The 26972-nt window shown below is 44.6% G+C and overlaps 1 protein-coding gene across 6 annotated transcripts in view; it reads left to right on the top strand.

Annotated features, from left to right (window-relative positions):
- Window positions 1–11068: 11068 nt before the first annotated feature.
- The window catches only part of LOC138651897 (sulfotransferase 2B1-like), a 294818-nt gene continuing 278914 nt past the window's right edge, over window positions 11069–26972 (top strand). For 2 of the 6 annotated variants that reach the window (XM_069742488.1, XM_069742485.1), the window contains exons 1-2: window positions 11170–11293; window positions 11574–11640. The gene's annotated coding sequence lies outside the window, so the exon portion shown is untranslated. Of the gene's footprint in view, window positions 11294–11573; window positions 11641–26972 lie in introns of all 6 variants that reach the window. The other 4 variants (XM_069742487.1, XM_069742490.1, XM_069742486.1 and 1 more) reach the window with 4 other exon arrangements.

The raw sequence follows: 26972 nt of genomic DNA, 5'->3' as shown, positions 1-26972 counted from the left end.
TGAAGAGCAATTTCAGCCCACTAGAGCAACCAGCAGCAGAGAATCACATATCTGCAGGCTGGACTAATAACCAAATTAAGCAAAAACACAAAACAGGAAAATCCAAACTTAGCTTGACCAGAAGGTTCTAGGAGCAGGGAGCAGAGGTAACAAGACACACTGGAAACATTGATAACCGGCGAGGAAATGCCAGCAAAGCCAGGTTAAATAGGAAACTCCCATATCCCGATGGAACAGGTGGAACCCAGAGACCCAGGAAAGACAAGTCACCCAGTACCATCAGTAACCACCAGAGGGAGCCCAAAAACAGAACTCACAACAGATTTGCCTGAAACTGGCCCTCAACCAAGCACAACCACAGATTTGAGAACTGGAACTTTGGCCCACATGGCGGATTATGCCTTACGTATCCTCAAAAGGGACACACGCATAACAAAAATGATGAACGATGACGATTACTGGTTGGCCTGCCTCCTTGATCCTCGCTATAAAGGCAAATTGCAAAATATAATGCCACATGAGAACTTGGAACTAATATTAGCAACCAAACAATCAACTCTTGTTGACCGTTTGCTTCTGGCATTCCCTGCACACAGCGCCCGTGATCGTTCTAACACGAGCTGCAGGGGCCAGCAGACCAGAGGTGTTAGAGGGGCAGAAATCAGAAGTGGCGTTGGCCAGAGGGGTTTTCTGACCAGGTTGTGGAGTGATTTTGCTATGACCGCAGACAGGACAGGTACTGCAGCATCAATTCAAAGTGACAGGAGACAACATTTGTCCAGTATGGTTACTAACTATTTTTCATCCCTTATCGACGTTCTCCCTCAACCGTCATTCCCATTTGATTACTGGGCATCAAAATTAGACACCTGGCCAGAATTGGCAGAATATGCATTGCAAGAGCTTGCTTGCCCGGCAGCTAGTGTCCTATCAGAAAGAGTATTCAGTGCTGCAGGTTCAATACTAACAGAAAAAAGGACTCGTCTGGCTACCAAAAATGTAGATGATCTAACCTTCATTAAAATGAACCACAACTGGATTTCGAAATCTTTTGCCCCACCTTGCCCGGCTGACACCTAGCTTTCCTATGTAAAGGTCTTGCCTGTGGACTATTCTGAACGACTTTTCCAATCTCGTAATTTGCAGCACCTGATTGTCCAGCATCCGACATGTTAACACCTCCCTAAATGGCCAAAGTCCCCCCACGGGGCCGTGGTATCGCCACTTGGCGCCAGCACCCGTGAGAGTACTGTTTGTCTGAAGAGGTGGGTGTGCCCGCTTTTGGTCGACGGCACTGCCACTAGGTCCCTCATAGTACAATAAAGTGTCTGGCGGTGGTGGTGCGCACCCAACGTCAGACACACCGTTGTAATATGAGGGGCCCTGGGCCTGTACCGCCGGCCACAAGACAGTCCCCCCCCCCAGCTCAAACAGTGCTCTACCACTTGCAAAATTTTCTCTCACAGCTCCACCAATGTTTAGTCTATGCGCTGACATCCTTCAATGCCTGGCACTGTCAATACCATTGTATTGACATTTTTGTTATGTTAGGCCTTCGAAGCCTGTCTGCGGCCCGTTCTTTCCACTACTACTACACTGACCAGGCCACTGCTGCCCGTGTTCCCCTGGAACCAATTTTAAATTGCCTACAGCCAGCCCAATTTATTCTGTTAGGGCTTCGAAGCCTGTCTGCGGTCCCTCCTTCCACTAGGCCTCCACTGACCTGTCTACTGCTGTCCGTGTTCCCCTGGAACCAATTGTAAATTGCCAACATCCCAATTTTTGTTATGTTAGGCCTTCGAAGCCTGTCTGCGGCCCGTTCTTTCCACTACTACTACACTGACCAGGCCACTGCTGCCCGTGTTCCCCTGGAACCAATTTTAAATTGCCTACAGCCAGCCCAATTTATTATGTTAGGCCTTCGAAGCCTGTCTGCGGTCCCTCCTTCCACTAGGCCTCCACTGACCTGTCTACTGCTGCCCGTGTTCCCCTGGAACCAATTTTAAATTGCCTACAGCCCAATTTTTGTTATGTTAGGCCTTCGAAGCCTGTCTGCGGCCCGTTCTTTCCAGTACTACTACACTGACCAGGCCACTGCTGTTGTGAATTCTGTGGCTGAATTCACTTCTGTGGTCACAAGTGGTATTGCAGTCTCTGGGCTTCCTCCCGCAGGTGTTTTGGTGAGCTCGTTGGCTGCCTTGCTATTTAGCTCCACCTGAGTCTGTCTTCCTTGCTCCTTGTCTATGTTCCAGTGTTGGATCTGAGCTACTGCATCTTTCCTTGGGCCTGCTGCTCTGCTAGATAAGTGCTTCTAGTTTGTTTTCTGTTTTTTCTGTCCAGCTTGCTATTAACTTTTGCTGGAAGCTCTGAGAAGCAAAGGAGTGCACCGCCGTGCTGTTAGTTCGGCACGGTGGGTCTTTTTGCCCCTTTGCGTGGTTTTCGTTTTAGGGTTTTTTGTAGACTGCATAGTTCTCTTTGCTATCCTCGCTCTGTCTAGAATATCGGGCCTCACTTTGCTGAATCTATTTCATTCCTACGTTTGTCTTTTCATCTTGCTAACAGTCATTATATGTGGGGGGCTGCCTATTCCTTTGGGGTATTTCTCTGAGGTAAGTCAGGCTTGTATTTCTATCTTCAGGCTAGTCAGCTCCTCAGGCAGTGTCGAGTTGCATAGGTAGTGATAGGCGCAATCCACTGCTGCTTATAGTTGTGTGAGGATAGATCAGGTACTGCAGTCTACAGAGATTCCACGTCTCAGAGCTCGTCCTATAGTTTTTGGTTATTGCCAGATCTCTGTATGTGCGCTGATTACTGCACGCTGTGTTGCCTGATTGCCAGCCATAACAGTACAAGGAGCCACACCAATGATTCCCAATAGAGGGAAAAAAGAAATCCTGACAGCATTTTTTTTTCTTAGCTCTGTCTTCAGTCTTTTTTTTCCCCTAGACATTAGAGTGCTTCAGGACACAGCTGTGGACATGGATATTCAGGCTCTGTGCTCCTCAATGGATAATCTCGTTGTAAATGTACAAAAGATTCAAGATACTATTGATCAGAAATCGATGCTAGAACCAAGAATTCCGATTCCTGATTTGTTTTTTGGTGACAGAACTAAGTTCCTGAGCTTCAGAAATAATTGTAAGCTATTTTTGGCCTTGAAACCTCATTCTTCTGGTAATCCTATTCAACAGGTTTTGATTATTATTTCTTTTTTGCGCGGCAACCCACAGGACTGGGCGTTTTCTCTTGCACCAGGAGATTCTGCATTGAGTAATGTTGATGCATTTTTCCAGGTGCTGGGATTGCTTTACGATGAGCCTAATTCAGTGGATCAGGCTGAGAAAAATCTGCTGGCTTTATGCCAGGGTCAGGATGATGTAGAAGTATATTGTCAGAAATTTAGGAAGTGGTCAGTACTCACTCTGTGGAATGAATCTGCACTAGCGGCTTGGTTCAGAAAGGGTCTCTCTGAAGCTCTTAAGGATGTAATGGTGGGATTTCCTATGCCTGCTGGTTGGAATGAGTCTATGTCCTTGGCCATTCAGATCGGTCGTCGCTTGCGCGAGCGTAAATCTGTGCACCATCTGGCGGTATTGTCTGAGAGTAAACCTGAGCCTATGCAGTGCGAGAGGACTATGACTAAAGTAGAACGGCAAGAACACAGACGTCTGAACAGACTGTGTTTCTATTGTGGTGATTCTACTCATGCTATTTCTAATTGTCCTAAACGCACTAGGCGGTTCGATAGCTCTGCCGTTATTGGTACTGTACAGTCCAAATTCCTTTTGTCCATTACCTTAATGTGCTCTTTGTCATCGTATTCTGTCATGGCGTTTGTGGATTCAGGCGCTGCCCTGAATCTGATGGATTTGGATTATGCTAAACCTTGTGGATTTTTCTTGGAGCCTTTGCGGTGTCCTATTCCGTTGAGAGGAATTGATGCTACACCTTTGGCCAAGAATAAGCCTCAGTACTGGGCCCAGCTGACCATGTGCATTGCTCCTGCACATCAGGAAGTTATTCGCTTTCTGGTACTGCATAATTTGCATGATGTGGTCGTGTTGGGGTTGCCATGGCTACAAACCCATAATCCAGTATTGGATTGGAACTCTATGTCGGTAACCAGCTGGGGTTGTCAGGGAGTACATGGTGATGTTCCATTTTTGTCTATTTCGTCATCCATTCCTTCTGACATCCCAGAGTTCTTGTCGGACTTTCAGGATGTATTTGAAGAGTCCAAGTCTGATGCCCTACCTCCGCATAGGAATTGTGATTGTGCTATCGATTTAATTCCTGGTAGTAAATTCCCTAAGGGTCGTTTATTTAATTTGTCCGTACCTGAACACACCGCTATGCGCAGTTATGTGAAGGAGTCCCTGGAGAAGGGACATATTCGCCCATCGTCGTCACCATTGGGAGCAGGGTTCTTTTTTGTAGCCAAGAAGGATGGTTCGCTAAGACCGTGTATTGATTACCGCCTTCTTAATAAGATCACTGTTAAGTTTCAGTATCCCTTGCCATTGATTTCTGACTTGTTTGCTCGGATTAAGGGGGCTAGTTGGTTTACTAAGATTGATCTTCGTGGTGCGTATAATCTGGTGAGAATCAGGCAGGGAGATGAATGGAAAACGGCATTTAATACGCCCGAGGGTCATTTTGAGTATCTGGTGATGCCGTTCGGACTTGCCAATGCTCCATCTGTTTTTCAGTCTTTTATGCATGACATTTTCCGTGAGTATCTGGATAAATTCTTGATTGTTTACTTGGATGACATTTTGATCTTCTCAGATGATTGGGAGTCTCATGTGAAGCAAGTCAGAATGGTTTTCCAGGTACTGCGTGCTAATTCCTTGTTCGTGAAGGGATCAAAGTGTCTCTTCGGTGTGCAGAAAGTTTCATTTTTGGGGTTCATCTTTTCCCCTTCTACTATCGAGATGGATCCGGTTAAGGTTCAGGCCATCCAGGATTGGACTCAGCCGACATCTCTAAAAAGTCTGCAGAAATTCCTGGGCTTTGCTAATTTTTATCGTCGCTTCATCTGTAATTTTTCTAGCATTGCCAGACCATTGACCGATTTGACCAAGAAGGGTGCTGATTTGGTTAATTGGTCTTCTGCTGCCGTGGAAGCTTTTCAGGAGTTGAAGCGTCGTTTTTCCTGTGCCCCTGTGTTGTGTCAACCTGATGTTTCTCTTCCGTTCCAGGTCGAGGTTGATGCTTCTGAGATTGGTGCAGGGGCGGTTTTGTCACAGAGAGGTTCTGGTTGCTCAGTGTTCAAACCATGTGCTTTCTTTTCCAGGAAATTTTCTGCTGCTGAGCGTAATTATGATGTGGGCAACCGAGAGTTGCTGGCCATGAAGTGGGCATTCGAGGAGTGGCGTCATTGGCTTGAGGGTGCTAAGCATCGCGTGGTGGTTTTGACTGATCATAAGAACCTTACTTATCTTGAGTCTGCCAAGCGCTTGAATCCTAGACAGGCCCGTTGGTCGTTATTTTTTGCTCGTTTTGATTTTGTGATTTCATACCTTCCGGGCTCTAAAAATGTGAAGGCGGATGCTCTGTCTAGGAGTTTTGTGCCCGACTCTCCGGGGTTATCTGAGCCGGCGAGTATCCTCAAGGAAGGAGTCATTGTGTCTGCCATCTCCCCTGATTTGCGGAGAGTGTTGCAGAAATTTCAGGCTAATAAACCTGATCGTTGTCCGGCCGAGAAACTGTTCGTCCCTGATAGGTGGACTAGTAAAGTTATCTCTGAACTTCATTGTTCGGTGCTGGCCGGTCATCCAGGAATCTTTGGTACCAGGGAGTTGGTTGCTAGATCCTTCTGGTGGCCATCTCTGTCGCGGGATGTGCGTGCTTTTGTGCAGTCCTGTGGAATTTGTGCTAGGGCTAAGCCCTGCTGTTCACGTGCCAGTGGGTTGCTTTTGCCCTTGCCGGTCCCGAAGAGGCCTTGGACACATATTTCGATGGATTTCATTTCTGACCTTCCCGTTTCTCAAAAAATGTCGGTCATTTGGGTGGTCTGTGATCGCTTTTCTAAAATGGTCCATCTGGTGCCCTTGGTTAAATTGCCTTCCTCCTCTGATTTGGTGCCTTTGTTCTTCCAGCATGTGGTTCGTTTACATGGCATTCCTGAGAATATTGTTTCTGACAGAGGTTCCCAGTTTGTCTCGAGGTTCTGGCGAGCCTTTTGTGGTAGGATGGGCATTGACCTATCTTTCTCCTCAGCCTTCCATCCTCAGACTAATGGCCAGACCGAACGAACCAATCAGACCTTGGAAACATATCTGAGATGTTTTGTTTCCGCTGACCAGGATGATTGGGTGTCATTTTTGCCGTTGGCTGAGTTCGCCCTTAATAATCGGGCCAGCTCGGCTACCTTGGTCTCTCCATTTTTCTGCAATTCTGGGTTCCATCCTCGTTTCTCTTCAGGACAGGTTGAGTCTTCGGACTGTCCTGGTGTGGATTCTGTGGTGGACAGGTTGCAGCAGATCTGGACTCAGGTAGTGGACAATTTGACCTTGTCCCAGGAGAAGGCTCAGCTTTTCGCTAATCGCAGACGCCGTGTGGGACCCCGACTTCGTGTTGGGGATCTGGTTTGGTTATCTTCTCGTCATATTCCTATGAAGGTTTCCTCTCCTAAATTTAAACCTCGTTTTATTGGTCCATATAGGATTTCTGAGATTCTCAATCCGGTGTCTTTTCGTCTGATCCTCCCAGACTCCTTTTCCATACATAATGTATTCCATAGGTCGTTGTTGAGGAGATACGTGGCACCTATGGTTCCATCTGTGGAGCCTCCTGCCCCTGTTTTGGTGGAGGGGGAATTGGAGTATATTGTGGAGAAGATTTTGGATTCTCGTGTCGCTAGACGGAAACTCCAGTATCTGGTCAAATGGAAGGGTTATGCTCAGGAAGATAATTCCTGGGTTTTTGCCTCTGATGTCCATGCCCCAGATCTTGTTCGTGCCTTTCATGTGGCTCATCCTGGTCGGCCTGGGGGTTCTGGTGAGGGTTCGGTGACCCCTCCTCAAGGGGGGGGTACTGTTGTGAATTCTGTGGCTGAATTCACTTCTGTGGTCACAAGTGGTATTGCAGTCTCTGGGCTTCCTCCCTCAGGTGTTTTGGTGAGCTCGTTGGCTGCCTTGCTATTTAGCTCCACCTGAGTCTGTCTTCCTTGCTCCTTGTCAATGTTCCAGTGTTGGATCTGAGCTACTGCATCTTTCCTTGGGCCTGCTGCTCTGCTAGATAAGTGCTTCTAGTTTGTTTTCTGTTTTTTCTGTCCAGCTTGCTATTAACTTTTGCTGGAAGCTCTGAGAAGCAAAGGAGTGCACCGCCGTGCTGTTAGTTCGGCACGGTGGGTCTTTTTGCCCCTTTGCGTGGTTTTCGTTTTAGGGTTTTTTGTAGACTGCATAGTTCTCTTTGCTATCCTCGCTCTGTCTAGAATATCGGGCCTCACTTTGGTGAATCTATTTCATTCCTACGTTTGTCTTTTCATCTTGCTAACAGTCATTATATGTGGGGGGCTGCCTATTCCTTTGGGGTATTTCTCTGAGGTAAGTCAGGCATGTATTTCTATCTTCAGGCTAGTCAGCTCCTCAGGCAGTGTCGAGTTGCATAGGTAGTGATAGGCGCAATCCACTGCTGCTTATAGTTGTGTGAGGATAGATCAGGTACTGCAGTCTACAGAGATTCCACGTCTCAGAGCTCGTCCTATAGTTTTTGGTTATTGCCAGATCTCTGTATGTGCGCTGATTACTGCACGCTGTGTTGCCTGATTGCCAGCCATAACACACTGCTGCCTGTGTTCCCCTGGAACCAATTTTAAATTGCCTACAGCCAGCCCAATTTATTATGTTAGGCCTTCGAAGCCTGTCTGCGGTCCCTCCTTCCACTAGGCCTCCACTGACCTGTCTACTGCTGCCCGTGTACCCCTTGAACCAACATCAGAAAATATAAAAATAAGTATTTTGCTTATAAAAAAGAAAATACTGGAGAGATATCAATTGCAGACATTTTAACATTAAAAACAAACACATACAACAAAAATCTGGTACAGTACTAAAAATGGCCACCAGCTACAATTACTTTCTCCTGTAAGTAGTTAACTGAAAGTTTTTTTCAATTTAAAACACAGATATGGCATCCACCGAGTGTTGTCCTGTCGCGTCTTCTTTATATTATTGCCAAGAAGATGCAAAACAATGAAAATACTCTATTTTTTTGGTAAATAATGATTTTATTAAGTCAAAACCACATTGCAAATAAACATTCATTACAAATAAAGAAGCAGGGCGCGTCCGAGGGTGAGTATATACCTAAAAAGAATATAATCACCCTCGGACGCGCCCTGCTTCTTTCCGACAGCCTTCCTTCCTAAGAATCAGCCCTTCCGTGGTGTAGAGAGAGGGTGTGTTACACTCCAAGGTGTTCCCCAGGTTGCCTTTCCTGAGCTTCGATCTTCATGCTCTCGTTTAGTAGTTGTCGGAAAGTAGGCTGCATTAGGCCTACAAATTGGGTATGGGGTGGAGAGAGATGGTGTGTTACACTCCAAGGTGTTCCCCAGGTTTCCTTGCCATTGCTTCGGTCTTCCGACTCTCGTTTAGTTGTTGTAGAAAACTACACTGCATTAGGCCTACAAAATGGGTATCGGGTGGAGAGAGATGGTGTGTTACACTCCAAGGTGTTCCCCAGGTTTCCTTGCCATTGCTTCGGTCTTCCGACTCTCGTTTAGTAGTTGTAGAAAACTACACTGCATTAGGCCTACAAAATGGGTATAGGGTGGAGAGAGATGGTGTGTTCCACTCCAAGGTGTTCTCCAGGTTGCCTTTCCAGAGCTTCGATCTTAATGCTCTCGTTTAGTAGTTGTTCGAAACTACACTGCATTAGGCCTCCAAATTGGCTATGGGGTGGAGAGAGATGGTGTGTTACACTCCAAGGTGTTCTCCAGGTTTCATCGCCATTGCTTCGATCTTCCGACTCTCGTTTAGTAGTTGTAGAAAACTACACTGCATTAGGCCTACAAAATGGGTATCGGGTGGAGAGAGATGGTGTGTTACACTCCAAGATGTTCCCCAGGTTTCCTTGCCATTGCTTCGGTCTTCAGACTCTCGTTTAGTAGTTGTAGAAAACTACACTGCATTAGGCCTACAAAATGGGTATCGGGTGGAGAGAGATGGTGTGTTACACTCCAAGGTGTTCCACAGGTTTCCTTGCCATTGCTTCGGTCTTCAGACTCTCGTTTAGTAGTTGTAGAAAACTACACTGCATTAGGCCTACAAAATGGGTATCGGGTGGAGAGAGACGGTGTGTTACACTCCAAGATGTTCCCCAGGTTTCCTTGCCATTGCTTCGGTCTTCAGACTCTCGTTTAGTAGTTGTAGAAAACTACACTGCATTAGGCCTACAAAATGGGTATCGGGTGGAGAGAGATGGTGTGTTACACTCCAAGGTGTTCCCCAGGTTTCCTTGCCATTGCTTCGGTCTTCAGACTCTCGTTTAGTAGTTGTAGAAAACTACACTGCATTAGGCCTACAAAATGGGTATCGGGTGGAGAGAGATGGTGTGTTACACTCCAAGGTGTTCCCCAGGTTTCCTTGCCATTGCTTTGGTCTTCAGACTCTCATTTAGTAGTTGTAGAAAACTACACTGCATTAGGCCTACAAAATGGGTATGGGGTGGAGAGAGATGGTGTGTTCCACTACAAGGTGTTCTCCAGGTTGCCTTTCCTGAGCTTCTATCTTCAGGCTCTCGTTAAATTGTGGTTAAATGGAACAACTGCATTTGGCGTACTAGTTGGTTTGGGGCCTACTAACAGTGTCTGCCGCTCCTTGCTGTTCTCCTGGTTTCCTGTCCTGAAATTCCATTTTCAGGCGCTCGTTAAGTAGTTGTTAATGTTAGACTGCATTTGGCCTACTAGTTGGGTTGGGGCCTACTATCGGTGTCTGCCACTCCTTGCTGTTCTCCTCCACTGAACAAAGCTGTGCCGCCTGTTTACTACGGTTGCCAATTTTGAACTGCATTTCGACTACTTACTGATTTGGGCCTACTCTCTGTGTCAGCCTCTCATTCCAGTTGTCCTCCACTGCAATGCCCCCTGGTTAGTCCTGTGTTACCAATTTTGAACTGCATTTAGCCAACTTTATTCTTTGGGCCTATATCTGTGTTTCCTCCTCATCCTGCCCATTGCCCAGCCAGTGATAGATGAGTCTGCTGGTACATTGACCCATAACGCAAAATTCCCCGTGCACGCTACACAGCAAGATTGTGACCCTGCTGAAAGTCAGGTTCCTCTTCCCGCATACCATACCACCTTACACGGGGACAAAGAGGAAGGTGCAGATGAAAGTGCAGGTTCCTTCATCAGGTGGGGGGAGGAATACTAGTTGGCGACGTCACTGGCACAGGGCCTCTCATAGTACGCAAAAGTGTTGCTGCCGGTGGGAGGCGCCCCCGCCGTGCAAACACACCGCTGTACTTTGAGGGGCCCTGTGCCAGTGCCAATGCCAACGAGTGGGCCCCCCCTGCTTGCTCAGGTTCACAGCACTTGCAAAGTTTAAATACTTACCTCTCCCTGCTCCACTGCCGTGACGTGGTCCAGATTTCCTGGGCCCACTAATTACTTGAACCAGCCCTACCCACCACAACTTTAGCCAAATGACCCCCAATTTCAAATGCCTTCCAATTATTATAAGGTTAATTACGCTTGACAAGCTTCATTAAGAAGAATGGATGGTTTTGACATTAAAATGGGCACTCTAGGTGTTTTCCTGGCCCCCACTCACTGCCGACTATGCTGCCCCATTGACTTGCATTGGGTTTCGTGTTTCGGTCGATCCCGACTTTACGTCATAATCGGCCGATTTCACTCGACCCGACTTTTGAGATAGTCGGGTTTCGCGAAACCCGGCTCGACTCTAAAAAGGTCAAGGTCGCTCAACTCTAACTATAAGAAATGTGGGACTGCGCAACTTGCCCTCTCCTTTCTGCTTCCTGTTAGCTATAAACTATGGTGCAACATTAACCTACGTCCCTAATAATTGTCATGTTTCAGAGTCCAATTTTCTCTGTGAATATTATTTTCCTGCTGTTCTTTGGATGTTGCTTTTTTCACCTTGTGAAATGTGTTTTGCCCATTGGGTGGAGATATTCTGCTGAATATTTCCCAGTGCAGAATCGTCATGTTATTGGTTTCATGAATAAACCTCCTATTCATGCTGTGATCAGACAGATCATCTGACCACTGGGTCTATTCACACATAAGAACGTGTTTTTCTCAGAGGCTCAACCTCTACTGAATGTAAGTACATTTTACATTTCTATACAACTCTCATTTCCACTTCGCATTGTCATAATTGAAGGTAATGAATAGAATATATAATCATGCAATGCTGTTGAGCTTAGAAATGACCAGTGTAAGAGGCATCACTAAGCTCTTTGATTCAGAGCTTGTGCCCCAATTTTAATTGCATTGTCCCAATTCTCTAGTTTACCTATTTGGTGAAAAAAAGAAATAACTTTATAGAAATGTCTGCACCACCCACCTGATTCACTATAGTTTTCACTACTTCTCACTTTAGTCCCTGTTGCTTCCCCTCAGTGGAGTCCTCAGTACAGCCGAGAACTTGAAAAGAAGCTGCCTATTATGTACGTACAGTATGTTAAGTTTGTAAGTGTGTGCGTGTATGAAGAATGTATGAAGGTTTGTGTTTGGGTATATATAGGAATGCAGATTCTCTGCATCAGTGTGTGCATACAGTGGGGCAAAAAAGTATTTAGTCAGTCAGCAATAGTGCAAGTTCCACCACTTAAAAAGATGAGAGGCGTCTGTAATTTACATCATAGGTAGACCTCAACTATGGGAGACAAACTGAGAAAAAAAAATCCAGAAAATCACATTGTCTGTTTTTTTATCATTTTTTTTTTTTGCATATTGTGGTGGAAAATAAGTATTTGGTCAGAAACAAACAATCAAGATTTCTGGCTCTCACAGACCTGTAACTTCTTCTTTAAGAGTCTCCTCTTTCCTCCACTCATTACCTGTAGTAATGGCACCTGTTTAACCTTGTTATCAGTATAAAAAGACACCTGTGCACACCCTCAAACAGTCTGACTCCAAACTCCACTATGGTGAAGACCAAAGAGCTGTCAAAGGACACCAGAAACAAAATTGTAGCCCTGCACCAGGCTGGAAAGACTAAATCTGCAATAGCCAACCAGCTTGGAGTGAAGAAATCAACAGTGGGAGCAATAATTAGAAAATGGAAGCCATACAAGACCACTGATAGTCTCCCTCGATCTGGGGCTCCACGCAAAATCCCACCCCGTGGGGTCAGAATGATCACAAGAACGGTGAGCAAAAATCCCAGAACCACGCGGGGGGACCTAGTGAATGAACTGCAGAGAGCTGGGACCAATGTAACAAGGCCTACCATAAGTAACACACTACGCCACCATGGACTCAGATCCTGCAGTGCCAGACGTGTCCCACTGCTTAAGCCAGTACATGTCCGGGCCCGTCTGAAGTTTGCTAGAGAGCATTTGGATGATTCAGAGGAGTTTTGGGAGAATGTCCTATGGTCTGATGAAACCAAACTGGAACTGTTTGGTAGAAACACAACTTGTCGTGTTTGGAGGAAAAAGAATACTGAGTTGCATCCATCAAACACCATACCTACTGTAAAGCATGGTGGTGGAAACATCATGCTTTGGGGCTGTTTCTCTGCAAAGTGGCCAGGACGACTGATCCGGGTACATGAAAGAATGAATGGGGTCATGTATCGTGAGATTTTGAGTGCAAACCTCCTTCCATCAGCAAGGGCATTGAAGATGAAACGTGGCTGGGTCTTTCAACATGACAATGATCCAAAGCATACCGCCAGGGCAACGAAGGAGTGGCTTCGTAAGAAGCATTTCAAGGTCCTGGAGTGGCCTAGCCAGTCTCCAGATCTCAACCCTATAGAAAACCTTTGGAGGGAGTTGAAAGTCCGTGTTGCCAAGCAAAAAGCCAAAAACATCACTGCTCTAGAGGAGATCTGCATGGAGGAATGGGCCAACATACCAACAACAGTGTGTGGCAACCTTGTGAAGACTTACAGAAAACGTTTGACCTCTGTCATTGCCAACAAAGGATATATTACAAAGTATTGAGATTACATTTTGTTTCTGACCAAATACTTATTTTCCACCATAATATGCAAATAAAATGTTAAAAAATCAGACAATGTGATTTTCTGGATTTTTTTTTCTCAGTTTGTCTCCCATAGTTGAGGTCTACCTATGATGTAAATTACAGACGCCTCTCATCTTTTTAAGTGGTGGAACTTGCACTATTGCTGACTGACTAAATACTTTTTTGCCCCACTGTATATGTAGTATATGTGTATGTATTAGGTGCACATATGTTGTGAATGTGCGTGTGCGTAAATGTGTGCCTAAAAAAATGTCCATATATGTGTATTGGAAAGCATTATTACTAGTAATGGGTGAGCACTAAAAAGCTTGGGTGCTCGACTGCTCGTTCCTCGGGTCGAGCAAATTGGAATACTCGGGTGCTCGACCCGAGCAACGAACCCAATGTAAGTCTATGGGAGACCCGAGGATTTTTACTGCGATCCCCCCTGGAGTCCTTTTAAGGTCTAAAAAGGTCTAAAAATGATGGAAACACTGCTCAAATGTCACAGAGTCATCATGGGAAGCATTTCTGCAAGCATTTCTGACTCCTATGTCACAGCTGTAACCAATGTCAGAGTTTCACGCCATTTTTACAGGTGCACCAAAAAACATACAAAAACGAAATCAAAATGGATTATGCCGGAAAATATGTTAAGGTGCATCCTTTCCAAAGTAATGACTTCTATATAAGGCTAAATAATTAATCCCAGACCAAAATGTTCCTCCACCACTTGGGCTATGTTCACACGCAGCGTTTTTGATGCGTTTTTCAACTTTAGCATTGCTTTCAACCAATGCAAATACATTCACTGGGAAATGTCATTGTAACATTTAACAACCCTAGCTGGCCCTGTGGCGTGTGACACATAAGGAGACACATCTTGTTTAATTTATGAAGGATGGACTCTTAAAGTCACAAAGCCTATTTTTAGAGGGGCATCAGGCGGCATTAATATTCTTAAAGGACCATTATTAAACTGTGGGTCTCTTATGCTGTTATTGCCTATGCAGTGAGTGGCTGGGCTGCCAAGAATTATGACGCACCCCAATACCCCTTTCATGAGAGGTACAGGAGGGCCTCCTGAAAAAATGTTGCATTGAATGCAAGGCCTGCCCTGCTGCCAAGTCATATGCACCCCAATAGGCCTTTGAAGCCACATACTGGATGGCCACAAGAAAACCCACTTAACATTATTCAGTTTGTCCTACCATACTGTTTTCGTGTGTATTAACATCAAGGCCTGCCCTGCTACCAAGTCATATGCACCCCAATAAGCCTTTGAACCCAGGTACTGGATGGCCACAGGAAAACCCACTTCACATTCTTCAGTTGGTCCTGTCATACTGTTTCCTTATGCATTGAATACAAGGGCCGCCTTAACCCAAATTTGCACGCAACACAATCCCTCTTGGAAGAAACATGGAGGCGGGCTTCATAAAAAAACTGTCCCATTACAAAGGAGCGGGTCTCCGACACTTGTAATGCCCAAAAACTGACTGGCTGTAGCAGCACGGAACACATTAACCCTGGTGATCTAGTGGCGGACAATGATGAGACGTTGATGAAGGCCTCATTAAAAAGTAGGTCTAATGTAAAGGAGCTTGTCTCCTAGACTTGCAATGCACATACACTAAGTGCATGTGCTGATAAACATTTCCTCATGGGGGTACATTTTTAAAAAATATTTTAAGGGCATCATAGACACCCTTGGCATAAATTGGACTGGCTTATCAGCACGGAACTCGTTAGCCCTGGTGATCTTGTGATGTAGAATAATGAGACGTTGATGAAGGTTTAAATAAAAACTAAGCCCAATTTAAAGGAGCGGATCTCCTAGACTCGTAATGCCCATATGCTAAGTGCCTGTGGCTGGCAAACAATTCCCCCGGGGGAGTAAAATTTTATTGGGAGTCAAATTATTAAAGGGCATCATAAAACACCCTTGCACAAAAATGTAGTGACTTTTCGATCACGGAATCTGTTCACTCTGGTGTTCTAGTGGTCGTGGATGATGAGGCTGAGGATAAGGAAGAGGATAACACCAAACTGATCAAGTCATGAAGCGTATACCCATGTCTGGTTGTGAAGAGGTACAGGAGAATACACCTCCACAAAAAAGACAATGTATTGGTTGTTATGTTTTGCTGTTTTCATTCAGTGGTGTACAGAAGTCTTGCCCAATCTAGCCCTTGTTCATTTTTATAAGAGTCAGCCTGTCAGCATTTTCAGTTAACAGGCAGATGTGCTTATATGTTATAATTCCACAAGCAAGATAAGTGGAAGCAGTCAGAGGGGAGCGCAGAGGAATCGACCCAGGGAAGGGGAGATAAAAGGGAGTTGTCGAGCACCACCGCAGCACCAGCTGAATACCTCCAAAGCAGGATAAGAGCGTGTGTCAAACAGAAATCAGTCCCAGGAGCACTGAAGGAAACTCAGACAACATATGTCGTTTGCCACAACGCGTTTCGACGGTAAACACCCTGTCCTTCTTCAGGTGGGAGTTACCTTCACCTGAAGAAGACGGTGTTTACCGTCGAAACGCGTTGTGGCAAACGACATATGTTGTCTGAGTTTCCTTCAGCGCTACTGGGACTGATTTCTGTTTGACACATAATTCCACAAGCGGCACTAAGAACCCGCTCTGACAGAACGCTAGCAGCAGGGCCGGTCCAGGACCTCCAAGGCATAGAGAGCCAGATCATGCCACGTGTCCAGCTTGGATACCCAGTAATTAAAAGGCACAGAGGAATCACGGAGGACGTGTGTACGATCAGCAAGCTACTCCCTCAGCATCTTCAAAAACATTGCACTTCTTGTGACAGCACCCCTTGCCTCTGTGCCGGCACGATGGGAGGGTCTGAGAAAACTGTCTCAGAACTTTGTCATTGTTCCCCTGCCTGTGCTGGATTGCACTTCTGTCTCTCTCGCTTGGACTCCTTAAATGTACAACAAACTCTGATGTCTGCAGCCAAGCTTCTCAGAAGGGAATTTTTTATTAACTCCACTACATGGGCCCTCTTGTACTGCAACATGTTAGTACACCTGTCTGCCTCTGTAAGAAGAGATTGAAAGTTCTCCTTGTAGCGTGGGTGTAGAAGTGTCACCAACCAGAAATGATTGTCACCAAAAATTTAAATAATGCGAGAGTCATGGGAAAAGCAGTGCAACATAAAATCAGCCATACATGTCAGACTGCTAACAGGCAAGACTTCCGTGTCCTCACCAACAGGATGACTGACCATGCTGTCATCCTCCTCCCTGTCTTCAGGCCATCCATGCAGGAACAGACAGTATGACAGCTGTGCTTGCAGTACCGTCGTCTTTAGTGCTTGAAAGTAGCTCCTGTTCTTCTTCCTCCTCTTCTTCCTTATTGTCTAACAATCCACGTTGGACAACATGAGGCTGGGGTGATTGTAATCACCTTGTATGGTTCCTTGATCCATGTCCTAGTGCTCCGCCTGCAATGCATCCTCTTTAATTGTGAGCAGAGAGGCTTTCAGAATGCAGAGAAGCGGGATGGTGACACTAATTATGGCGTAATCACCGTTCGTTATCTTGCTCCTCAACGTTTTGGAGGATGGTAAATATGTCTGACATCCATGTCCACTCCTGAGGTTAAATGTGTGGAGTCTGACCTGAATGCCGACGGCCTTGTTGATGCTGGTAGTCAACAACTGCCCTCTTTTGCTCACAAATCCTTTCCAACATATGCAGTGTAGAGTTCCAACGCGTGGGGATATCACACACCAGTCGGTGAGCTAGACGATGCAAACACTGCTGAAGCATGGCAAGGGTGGCTGAAGCTGTAGCTGACTTTCTAAAATGGGCAGACAGGCGGCGTACTTTCAATAGCAGATCTGGCAGCTCTGGATAGCTTTTGAGAAAACTTTGAACGACGAGGTTAAGCACATGAGCCAGGAAAGGTATGTACGTGAGCTCACCATGCCTCAGAGCTGCCACCAGGTTCCGGTCATTGTCACACATGACCATGCCTGGCTGTAGGTTCAGCGATGTCATCCAAAAATCTGACTGCTCTTTCAGCGCTGTCCACAACTCTTCAGCATTGTGCAGTTTGTCACCTAAGCAGATTTGCTTCAGCACAGCCTTTTGCCGTTTGGATGAGACAGTTCTGCATTGCATCCAGCTACAAACTGATGTGCTCATTTCAGAGATGGAGGCTGAAGTGGAGGAGGAGGAGGTGCAGGAGGCAACTGTGGGGGCAACCCTGATTGACGTAGGCCCCACAATCCTCATTGATGGGAGGATGTGTTCCATCCCATGGTCTGACTGAGTCCCGGATTCCACTATGCTAACCCAGTGTACAATCAGTGAGATGTACTGTCCCTGCCCTCAAGCACTTGTCCACATGTCAGTGGTTATGTGGACTTTCTGAGTAACAGCATTGTTGAGGGAATGGATAATGTTGTGGGACACGTGCTGGTGTAATGCAGGTACGGCACACCAGGAGAAATTGTGACAACGGGAGACTGAGTACCTTGGGACAGCCGCCGCCATCAGATTGTGGAAAGCTTCCGTCTCAACAAGCCTAAAAGGCAACATTTCAAGTGCAAGCAGAAGAGAAATGTTAGAATTTAGTACTGTGAACTGTGGGGCATTGGCTGGGTATTTCCGTTTGCGCTCCAATGACTGGGGTATAGACAACTGAAGGCTACGCTGAGACAAGGCTGTAGTTGGGCTTGATGATGTTGCTAGTTGACTGTGGGCAACAACAGGTGCAGGGCACGTGGCTTCTTGGCATGCACGCTGGACTGGGGATTGCCAACTACGCAAAATAGTGAATGAAGCAATGGAGTTACCTGCAGACTGTGTTCCTTGAGCCTAAGGTTCAGCCCACAAAGTCGGGCGCTTTGCTGCCATGTGCCTGAACATGCTTGTAGTGGTCAGGCTGGTAATTTTGCTACCCCTGCTGATGCAGGCATGGCAGGTGCTTCAAATGTCTTGTTTGAGGTTATCTGCAGAGTCTTGAAAAAATAACCAGACTCGGGAAGATCTATCAGTTGGGATGGCAAATTCATGTTGGTGCTATGGGGAATGGATGCAAGCCTTCTGTCTGTGGCCACCACACTGTTTCTTCCTGCCTGCTGGGGTGCTAAGTCTCCTTCCCCATGTGTGCTGCTGTCCTTGCTCTGCATGTCTTCCTGCCAGGTTGGTCAGTTACTATGTCATCCACCACCTCGTCTTCCACATCCACACCCAGCTCCCCCTCCAGATTTTCTGGCAATTGTGTCTCATCATTATCAACCTCTTGTGACACTTTCCCACCATCGCCTTTGTGTGACCATGTTTATTCAAATCTTTGTGCATGCTACATGCAATCACTTATGGCCCCACTTCAAGTTGACCGGCCAAGAGTCCGGAATCTTCAAAGCGAAAACTGAGCAGCTCTTCGGAGTGTCCAAGTGTGGGATCAGTTGTTTCAGGCCACTCGGCATGGTGGGAGGAAGGAGGATCAGGGTGAGTAATATGCAGTCCACACTCACGGCTACTTAGACTTGACCATGTGGAAGGCATGGTGGTGGTGGTGGTGGCTAAGTGACTGGACTGAAAGCATTATCTGCTATCCAACCAACAACCGTTTCACACTGGCTTCAAAAGTGGTGTGCTGCGGTCCCCTAGAAAATGGGACAGGAATGTCGAGTGAGAAGATGTGGATCTTTGTTGTGGCCCACTTTCATCTTGGCCACTGCCTTGTCCTCTGCATGCACCATCAGCATCACATCCACTTCCCCGTCTTTTGCCCCTTGCATTGCCCATTTTCATTGGGCTACTGAAATATTTTAAAAGTTCAATACAAATGGATTAATTTTGAGAAAACGTATGTGATCAGTGTGCCTGAAAAGCAAGCATATGGAGACCACAGATTCACCGGGCGCCTGATGGAGATAACATAAATATGGGGCCTTCTTTAAAGAAAAAAAAATATATTTTTTTTCAACCACAAAAAAAAGAGTTGAACAAGGCCAGCAGACAAAACAATGCAATGTATGCCTGCAAAGTGAGGATTTTGACACCACAGATACTCCAGGCATCTGATGGAGATAACAGACTATTTAAAATATGTGGCCTTTTAAAAAAAAAAATTAAACCACAAAATCATGAGTAGAACAAGGCTAGAAGACAAAACAATGCAATTTATGCCTGCAAAGTGAGGATTTTGACACCACAGATACTCCAGGCATCTAATGGAGATAACAGACTGTTTAAAATATGTGGCCTTTTTAAAAAAAAATTCAACCACAAAATAATGAGTAGAACAAGGCTAGAAGACAAAGCAATGCAATGTATGCCTACAAAGTGAGGATTTTGACACCACAGATACACCGGGCGTCTGATGGAAATAACAGACTTTAAATATGTAGCTTTTTTAAAAAAAAAAATTCATCCAGAAAATAATAAGTAGAACAAGGCTAGCAGACAAAACAATGCAATGTATGCAGGCAAAGCGAGGATTTTCACACCACAGGTACACCGGGCGTCTGACAGAGATAATAGACTGTTTAAATATTTGGCGTTTTTGTAAAAAAACAAACAAACCACTAAATACTGAGTAGACCAAGGCTAGCAGACAAAAAAATACAATGTATGCCTTCAAGGCGAGGATTTTGACACCACAGATACACCAGGCTTCTGACAGAGATAACAGACTGTGGCCTTTTTTAAAAAAAAAAAGTTTAAGCCACAAAATAATGAGTAGAGCAAGGCTAGCTAACCAAAAAATGCAATGTGTGCCTGCAAAGTGAGGATTTTGAAACCACAGGTACACCGGACGTCTGACAGAGATAACAGACTGTTTAAATATGTGGCCTTTTAAAAAAAAAATGTTTCAACCACAAAATGATGAGTAGAACAAGGCTAGCAGACAAAACAATGCAATGTATGCCTGCAAAGCGAGGATTTTGATACCACGGACACATGAGACGTCTGACGGAGATAGCATACTGTTTAAATATGTGGCCTTTTTGTAAAAAAAATTCAAACTACTAAATACTGAGTAGATCAAGGCTAGCAGACAAAAAAATACAATGTATGCCTGCAAAGCGAGGATTTTGACACCACAGATACACCAGGCTTCTGACAGAGATAACAGACTGTTTAAATATGTTGCCTTTCAAAAATAAAAATTTAAACCACAAAATAATGAGTATAACAAAGCTAGCAGACCAAAAAATGCAATGTATGCCTGAACAGCAAGACGTTGGAGACCACAGATAGACCGGGTGTCAGACGGAGATAACAGACTGATCAAAATGTGGCCTTGATTTTTTGGGGCCCACCAAAATTGTGTCAATAAGTAGGGTATGACACTAAAAAACAAAATTGGAGTGCTAACATGGTAAAATATTTACCGCAATGATATCCGATGCGTGTGGCGTACAAAATACAGTGATAAATATAAGAATTGTAGCTGGACATGTAACATAGTAACATAGTTATTAAGGCCGAAAAAAAAGACATTTGTCCATCCAGTTCAGCCTATATTCCATCATAATAAATCCCCAGATCTACGTCCTTCTACAGAACCTAATAATTGTATGATACAATATTGTTCTGCTCCAGGAAGACATCCAGGCCTCTCTTGAACCCCTCGACTGAGTTCGCCATCACCACCTCCTCAGGCAAGCAATTTCAGATTTTCACTGCCCTAACAGTAAAGAATCCTCTTCTATGTTGGTGGAAAAACATTCTCTCCTCCAGACGCAAAGAATGCCCCCTTGTGACCGTCACCTTCCTTGGTATAAACAGATCCTCAGCGAGATATTTGTATTGTCCCCTTATATACTTATACATGGTTATTAGATCGCCCCTCAGTCGTCTTTTTTCTAGACTAAATAATCCTAATTTCGCTAATCTATCTGGGTATTGTAGTTCTCCCATCCCCTTTATTAATTTTGTTGCCCTCCTTTGTACTCTATCTAGTTCCATTATATCCTTCCTGAGCACCGGTGCCCAAAACTGGACACAGTACTCCATGTGCGGTCTAACTAGGGATTTGTACAGAGGCAGTATAATGCTCTCATCATGTGTATCCAGACCTCTTTTAATGCACCCCATGATCCTGTTTGCCTTGGCAGCTGCTGCCTGGCACTGGCTGCTCCAGGTAAGTTTATCATTAACTAGGATCCCCAAGTCCTTCTCCCTGTCAGATTTACCCAGTGGTTTCCCGTTCAGTGTGTAATGGTGATATTGATTCCTTCTTCCCATGTGTATAACCTTACATTTATCATTGTTAAACCTCATCTGCCACCTTTCAGCCCAAGTTTCCAACTTATCCAGATCCATCTGTAGCAGAATACTATCTTCTCTTGTATTAACTGCTTTACATAGTTTTGTATCATCTGCAAATATCGATATTTTACTGTGTAAACCTTCTACCAGATCATTAATGAATATGTTGAAGTGAACAGGTCCCAATACCAACCCCTGCGGTACACCACTGGTCACAGCGACCCAGTTAGAGACTATACCATTTATAACCACAATCTGCTTTCTATCACTAAGCCAGTTACTAACCCATTTACACACATTTTCCCCCAGACCAAGCATTCTCATTTTGTGTACCAACCTCTTGTGTGGCACGGTATCAAACGCTTTGGAAAAATCGAGATATACCACGTCCAACGACTCACCGTGGTCCAGCCTATAGCTTACCTCTTCATAAAAACTGATTAGATTGGTTTGACAGAAGCGATTTCTCATAAACCCATGCTGATATGTAGGTAAACAGTTATTCTCATTGAGATAATCCAGAATAACATCCCTCAGAAACCCTTCAAATATTTTACCAACAATAGAGGTTAGACTTACTGGCCTATAATTTCCAGGTTCACTTTTAGAGCTCTTTTTGAATATTGGCACCACATTTGCTATGCGCCAGTCCTGCGGAACAGACCCTGTCGCTATAGAGTGCCTAAAAATAAGAAATAATGGTTTATCTATTATATAACTTAGTTCTCCTAGTACTCGTGGGTGTATGCCATCCGGACCCGGAGATTTATCTATTTTAATCTTATTTAGCTGGTTTCGCACCTCTTCTTGGGTTAGATTGGTGACCCTTAATATAGGGTTTTCATTGTTTCTTTGGATTTCACCTAGCATTTCATTTTCCACCGTGAATACCGTGGAGAAGAAGGTGTTTAATATGTTAGCATTTTCCTCGTCATCTACAACCATTCTTTCCTCACTATTTTTTAAGGGGCCTACATTTTCAGTTTTTATTCTTTTACTATTGATATAGTTGAAGAACAGTTTGGGATTAGTTTTACTCTCCTTAGCAATGTGCTTCTCAGTTTCCCTTTTGGCAGCTTTAATTAGCTTTTTAGATAAAGTATTTTTCTTCCTATAGTTTTTTAGAGCTTCAATGGTGCCATCCTGCTTTAGTAGTGCAAATGCTTTCTTTTTACTGTTAATTGCCTGTCTTACTTCTTTGTTTAGCCACATTGGGTTTTTCCTATTTCTAGTCCTTTTATTCCCACAAGGTATAAACCGCTTACACTGCCTATTTAGGATGTTCTTAAACATTTCCCATTTATTATCTGTATTCTTATTTCTGAGGATATTGTCCCAGTCTACCAGATTAAGGGCATCTCTAAGCTGGTCAAACTTTGCCTTCCTAAAGTTCAGTGTTTTTGTGACTCCCTGACAAGTTCCCCTAGTGAAAGACAGGTGAAACTGTACAATATTGTGGTCGCTATTTCCTAGATGCCCGACCACCTGCAGATTTGTTTTTCTGTCAGGTCTATTAGATAGTATTAGGTCTAAAAGTGCTGCTCCTCTGGTTGGATTCTGCACCAATTGTGAAAGATAATTTTTCTTGGTTATTAGCAGAAACCTGTTGCCTTTATGGGTTTCACAGGTTTCTGTTTCCCAGTTAATATCCGGGTAGTTAAAGTCCCCCATAACCAGGACCTCATTATGGGTTGCAGCTTTATCTATCTGCTTTAGAAGTAGACTTTCCATGGTTTCTGTTATATTTGGGGGTTTGTAACAGACCCCAATGAGAATTTTGTTACCATTTTTCCCTCCATGAATTTCGACCCATATGGACTCGACATCCTCATTCTCTTCGCTAATATCCTCCCTTAAAGTGGACTTTAGACAAGACTTTACATAGAGACAAACCCCTCCTCCTCTCCGATTTTTATGTTCCTTTCTAAACAGACTGTAACCCTGTAAGTTAACTGCCCAGTCATAGCTTTCATCTAACCATGTCTCGGTTATTCCCACTATGTCAAAGTTACCTGTAGATATTTCTGCTTCTAGTTCTTCCATCTTGTTTGTCAGGCTTCTGGCATTTGCGAGCATGCAGTTTAGAGGATTTTGTTTTGTTCCAATCTCCTCACTGTGGATTGTTTTAGAAATGTTCTTACCTCCCTTCTGAGTATGTTTTCCTGGGTCATGTGTGCTGCTGTCCTTGCTCTGCATGTCTTTCTGCCCGGTTGGGTCAGTCACTATGTCATCCACAACCTTGTCTTCCACATCCACACCCTGCTCCCCCTCCTATATTTCTGGCAATTGTGTCTCATCATCATCCACCTCTTGTGACACTTTCCCACCATCGCCTTCATGTTACCGTGGCTGCTCAAATCTTTGGGCATCACTACATGCGATCTCATCTTGCCCCACTTTAAATTGACTGACCGAGAGTATGGAATCTTTAAAGGGAAAAGAGAACAGCTCTTCGGAGTGTCCAAGTGTGGGATCAGTTGTCTCAGGGCACTCGGCATGGTGGGAGGAAGGAGGATCAGGGTGAGCAATATGCGGTCCACACTCACGGCTACTCAGACTTGACCATGTGGAAGATGTGGTGGTTGGAAAATAAAAAGCAGTATAAAGAGATAAAGGGAAAGTGCTTATTGCTAAAAGGTCATTATACAAAATTAGATACCCTCATCCAGAAGGGTGCTAGCCTCTCAAAAAAATAGCCACACGAAAGGATCAAAATCCCACAGTATAAATGTACATCAAATAGTTTTTATGGCTAATACACAATTTAAATAAGACCTATACCCCACCGGAGGGAGTCTGTCTCTCAATCGTGACGCCTGCATCTATGGAGAAGCTGTTTCCATATTTTGCCTCCTGATGAACCGTATGACGGGGAAACGCGTCGAGGCTGTGGTGGGAAGCTAAGTTTTTCTTTGGGATAACAGTGTTCAGTGGTTCCTGGAGAGATAGGACACTAGGGAGTTGTGTGACTTAATTGAACCATGCACATTGCTATGTGTTAGCGGTCTGATCTCGCTAGGAAAAAAGGACCGAGTTTTCTTTCTTTTGTTTTTTTTTTTTTGCCCAAAGGTCTGTGTTTACTTTTACGCTTGGTTGCTTCAATAAACTAAGCACTTTCTTAAACATATTGTGTTCCAGAGATGTCTCTGTGTCCAGCTGAGTGAAGTGCGCTATCACATTGTTTAAAAAATATATAAAACTGAATAAACTTATGTCTCATCACTACAATAAAATAGCCTTCTGCTATATAATAAAAGTAAAGGATGAAAACAAGGTATACTCGCTCAGCCCAAAATTATCTCACCGCGCACATACTCTCTGGCCTGGTTCTATTCTTTATCACAATCTTCATTGGGTCATCCTCTGTCATTTCTTGACGACCATGACGTTGCAGCCATGTCAGAGCAAGACATGACCAGAATGAAGATGACAGTTGAAGACACGTTCAAATTTTTTTTTTTTTTTTAAACTTTTCTGACATTTTTAATCCAGCAAAATGACAGCTGGCCAATGCTAGCTGGATTTGTCTAAATTGGAAAAAAAAAATATGATTTTGGTTAATCTGAATTATTTCAGACATTTGCTTCCAATTAAAGCAGTTTGATCATAGTGGTAACATTTTTGTTATTTAACCCTGCTGTTCTGTTCGCATTTGCTATAAACTTGTACTGTTCCCGGGTCAATATGACCTGACCTATTAATTCTTGATTTTTAGCTACTCTAAGTGTTTTATTTGAATACTTTTTTCATTATTATACTGTATGTAAACATGGTTGATCATAAACAAATTAAAAATTTAAACTTAATAATTTATTTTTTTTCATAAAAAGGTTACATAGGCTTTTTACAATTATCTTTGACTGTTGGCATTCTGCACACAAAAAACAAAGAAACTTTACATTACTATTAGGGTTGAGCGACTTTTAGTTTTTTAGGGTCGAGTCGGGTTTCACGAAACCCGACTATCTCAAAAGTCGAGTCGAGTGGAATCGGGGATCGACCGAAACACGAAACCCAATGCAAGTCAATGGGGGAGCATAGTCGGCAGTAAGTGGAGGCCAGGAAAACACCTACAGTGCCCATTTTAATGGCAAAAACATCCATTCTTGTTACTGAAGCTTGTCAATCTTAATTTACCTTATAATAATAGTAAGGCATTGGAAATTGGGGGTCATTTGGCTAAAGTTGTGGGGGGTAGGGCTGGTTCAAGTATTTAGTGGGCCCAGGAAATCTGGACCATGTCACGGCAGTGGAGCAGGAAGAGGTAAGTATTTCAACTTTGCAAGTGCTGTGATCCTGAGCAAGCAGGGGGGGGCACTCATTGGCATTGGCACTGGCACAGGGCCCCTCAAAGTACGGCGGTGTGTTTGCACGGCGGGGGCACCTCCCACCGGCAGCGACACTTTTGTGTACTATGAGGGGCCCTGTGCCAGTGACGTCGCCAACTAGTATTCCTCCCCCCACCTGATGAAGGAACCTGCACTTTCATCTGCACCTTCCTCTTTGTCCCCGTGTAAGGTGGTATGGTATGTGGGAAGGGGAACCTGACTTTCAGCAGGGTCACAATCTTGCTGTGTAGCGTGCATGGGGAATGTTGCGTTATGGGTCAATGTACCAGCAGACTCATCTATCACTGGCTGGGCAATGGGCAGGATGAAGTGGGAACACAGATATAGGCCCAAAGAATAAAGTAGGCTAAATGCAGTTCAAAATTGGTAACAGGACTAACCAGGGGGCATTGCTTTGTTAAGTGGAGGACAACTGTAATGAGAGGCTGACACAGTGAGTAGGCCCAAATCAGTAAGTAGGCTAAATGCAGTTCAAAATTGGTAACAGAAGTAAACAGGCGGCACTGGTTTGTTCAGTGGAGGAGAACATCAAGGAGCGGCAGACACCGTTAGTAGGGCCAACAAAACAAGTAGGCCAAATGCAGTGTTATATTAAAAACAATTTAACGCGAGCCTGAAGATAGAAGCTAGGGAAAGGCAACCTGGTGAACACCTTGGAGCGGAAGACACCGTTTGTAGAACCCAGACCCAAATTGTAGGCCTAATGCAGTGTTGTTTCAACAACTACTTAACAAGAGCTTGAAGATAGAAGCTAGGGAGAGGCACCCTGGAGAACACCTTGGAGCGGCAGACACCGTCTCTACAACCCAGACCCAACTTGTAGGCCTAATGCAGTATTGTTTCAACAACTACTTAACAAGAGCATGAAGATAGAAGCTAGGGAGAGGCAACCCGGAGAACACCTTGGAGCGGGAGACACCGTCTGTTATGATCCGGTGACCTTGGAGCCGCATGAATCTTTCTCAGGAGTAGGTGGTAACTATACTGACCGCAAATCCTGAACTAACACGCAACTAGAAGTAGCCGTGGGGTGTTGTTGTGAATTCCGCTCTTGGGCTCCCTCCGGTGGTTGTAAGTGGCACTTTTGTGAGTTCTGCTATTGGGCTCCCTCCGGTGGTTTTAAGTGGAATGGCTGCTCCTTGGATTTAGCTGTCAGCAGCTACTTCCACTGATTGTCTATTCTGCTCGGCTATTTAGCCTGGCCCTTT

This window comes from Ranitomeya imitator, chromosome 10 (assembly GCF_032444005.1).
Source record: "Ranitomeya imitator isolate aRanImi1 chromosome 10, aRanImi1.pri, whole genome shotgun sequence".
In the NCBI taxonomy this organism is placed as follows: domain Eukaryota; kingdom Metazoa; phylum Chordata; class Amphibia; order Anura; family Dendrobatidae; genus Ranitomeya; species Ranitomeya imitator.
Note: the sequence above shows the minus strand (reverse complement) of the source record. Positions and strands in the feature narration are given on the sequence as shown.